This window comes from Arvicola amphibius, chromosome 12 (genome assembly GCF_903992535.2).
Source record: "Arvicola amphibius chromosome 12, mArvAmp1.2, whole genome shotgun sequence".
Classification (NCBI taxonomy): domain Eukaryota; kingdom Metazoa; phylum Chordata; class Mammalia; order Rodentia; family Cricetidae; genus Arvicola; species Arvicola amphibius.
The window spans coordinates 130,939,018-130,942,479 of NC_052058.2; positions in this window are offsets into that span (position 1 = coordinate 130,939,018).

Sequence of the window (3,462 nt, forward strand, 5' to 3'; positions counted from 1 at the left end):
CCAGTTTATCCATGGTGTCTGACACCAACGATGTTTGTGCCATTGTCAGTCCTGCAACCATGGCTGCAGCAGCAGACACCAACATGACAGCAACCACTGCAGCTGTCTCTCCAAAATCTTGTTTCTCTCGATACAGGGCCATCTCAGTCAGCTTAGCCTTTTTGGTAATTGGCAGTGGTATGATTGCTGGTACCATATCCAACAAGGCAGCACAGTCGTGGTCATCCCAGCAGTAGCTAAGGCCACAGTTTCTGAAAGAACAACCAAGAATATCTTTCCCCCAAAGGTGCTATTCCATACTACAAAAAATGAAAAGAAAAAAGAAAGAAAACTAAAACAAACACAGGATTTAATAGTGCCTGGGCTCTCAGAGAAATATTCCATAAAAGAAAGATAGGAACTACACTCACTTGTATAGGATTCCTTTAAAGTAATATTCATAGCCCCCAAAAATGTAACAAAGCATAAATCATTCAAAGGAAAAGGTCTGATTAACAGAAGCCTGTTCTTTTGCCATATTGCTGTATAGTTTGAGCAAAAGAAAGATGAATACAAAGAACTAGCTTGGCTCACTGATCAATACTTGGGGTTCCTTACTAGACTTCACACAGTGCTTTCTGCTTGATTGGGACTCACCAGGAGCCTCATCAAGAGAATGACAGGTGTCATTCTCAGGCTCATCACAGGATCCTTTCTCATCATTTTCCTCAGTCCAGACATATTGCTCTGGTACCCAAATGGGCTTATCCGTTCCTGGAGGAAAAACACAAACAGCTCCTCTCACCCTAGCCAACAGGGTCATGGGCACCTTCCATTGTCCTGTAAGAAGGTCTTTCCATCATACCCATCCTAAGGACTGAGAACTTTTATTCTAATGTCTTTCCATGGCTGAATGACCCTCACTATCCACAGTTAAAAAATTTAGAATAAACAAAATAGATGCAAATGGTGAATTGGGAGACAGAATATACTCCCCCCTATTTACTTTTGTGAAATACTGTTTTATTACTATATGCATTATTTCTACTATAGCTTGTCCATTAGGATTATATGGAACACCTGTAATATGTTTAATATCATGATTTACACAAAAAGTTTGAAATTTTCCACTAGTATATGCAGGATCATTATCTGTTTTTAATAACATTAGGTAAGCCCAAATAAGCAAAAGCCAGTACACAATGAGCTATCACATCTTAATTTTCTCTCCACTATGCAACAAAGCAAAAACTACTTTAGAACAATTATCTACTGAAACATACATATCCAGCTGAGGGTAGGTGGGTATTAACTCCAGAAATGGGTATGTTATGAAAAGGAGCACAGGCAGAACATTGGGTGGTAATTTGTAAAGCAGTGGCTCTGGAGTAACCAGTACGGTGCTACAAAGAAATGAGCATATAAGTGAAATTTTTTAATGGAGTTTAGAAGCCTTTTCTTCAGGGCTGGCAAATAATATTTGGGTTTATACATCTGCGAGTTGATTACCCTTCGCCAGGGGTCCAGATAATTGAGTATGACCTTAAATTTGACTTACAAAATAGGATCCCGCCTGGACCATAATAAATATTGTAGACAACCTAATTGTTGTAGTATACGGGACACAGGAGAAATATAAGGAACAGTTTCTAATGGAGCAATAATTTGAGACAAGTAAATACTATCAGTATATAAATTAATGGACTCATCAGGAAATATTTGTAATGCTAGAATACAGCTACTATTTCAGCTGCTTGAGCAGAGACATTGCCAACAGGTGTTTGGGATACTAGACCCTGAGAAACTACCACAGCATTTCCTTTTGGAGAACCGTCTGTAAAAACTGTTCAAGTTCCCACTAGAGGCCTAGGTTTTACTATTTGTGGAAAATAACAGGATGATTTTTTAAAGAAACTTAACAATGAATGTTGGGGATAATGGCTATCAATTATTGCATGAGTTGATAATAAATATAGATTCCAATAATCATTATATTGCTGTAAATGTAACAATTGATCTTTATCATAGGGAAGTACATTTTATCTGGATATTTGCCAAAGGTTTGTATACTGATTTTCCTAGCTTTCCAATGTAATTGCAGAACTAACTCATAATATGGCATAACATTATGAGAAGGAGAAGTAGGCATAAGTACCCATGTAAAAGGTCCAGATTGCCAAAAAACTCCAGTTGGTGCAGAATGAGATGTTAACACTAATAATTGTATAGGCTTATCATAATCTACCTGTTTCTATAATCCGCATAAGCATTTTTGGAGCTCTTTTGGCTTCCATTGTAAGTATTCATGGGGATGAGTGATCAGTATCTCTAGGTAACATGTCATATAATGTTTTAAGCTCTCCAGACTTAACAGATAGTGAAGGACATATCCATTGCATCTAACCCTAAAAACATTGCCACTCATGTAAGGTTTTAAGGTGAACAACATCAAACTGCAACTTCTATGGTTTAATTTCTCCGTTTTGCAAAATATATCCTAGATAAGAATATAGAGGCATACTTTGTAGCTTTTTTTGGTGCAATAATCAATCTGGCAGCTGCTAGGGCTTGTTGCAAATCAGCAAATACATCAAACACGTTCTCCAGACATTTAGCAGCCAATAGAATATCATCCATATAATTAATTATATAAAGATCAGGATTTTTCTGTATAATAGGGTGTAGTGCTGCTACCACATAAGATTGGCATATCAGAGGACTATTTTACATGCCCTGCGACAATACAACCCAATGCAGGTTCTTTAAATTTAATAGAGGGTAGGCTGAAAGTATATCGAAAGCAAACATCAGGATGCAAAGGAATAGTAAAAAAACAATCCTTTAAATCTATTATAATAAGATGCCAATCTTTGGAAACAGCTATTGGAGAGGGGAGCCCTTGCTATAGTGGCCCCATTATTTCCATGATTCTATTTACTGCACAAAGGTCCTGAAGTAACCTCCATTTACCAGATTTTTTCTTTATTACAAAAATGGGAGCATTGTAGGAGGACGTGGATGGCACTATATGCCCAATGAGTAATTGTTCTTGTACTAAAGCATTGGCTGCCTGCAATTTTTATTCCTCTAGGGGCCACTGTTTCACAGGGTCATCTGACAAACATGTGATAGGTATGGGTGCGGGAGGTGGGACAGTGACACATACTAAAAATGTCCCAGCTCATTGCAGTCCCCCAGAAGATGAGTAACCTGGTAATCAGTTGTTAAGGTCCGGCCCTGCTGCAAGGTGCCTAGGCCCTGGTCAGCTCGCCATCCCATAGCTTTCATCTCTGAGGTGGCTTTCTGGAGGGACACCTTTGTAGGTTTGTGTTGTTAGACTGCCACCCATCTCTGCAAAGAGACCACATCCCCATAGATTGAAAGGCAGGCTGGGAAGAACATATGGCTAGAAAAAAACCTCATGTCCTTCTTCATCATGCCATTTCAATATTTTTTAACGTTTTTGAGGGGTTGTTTGACCTA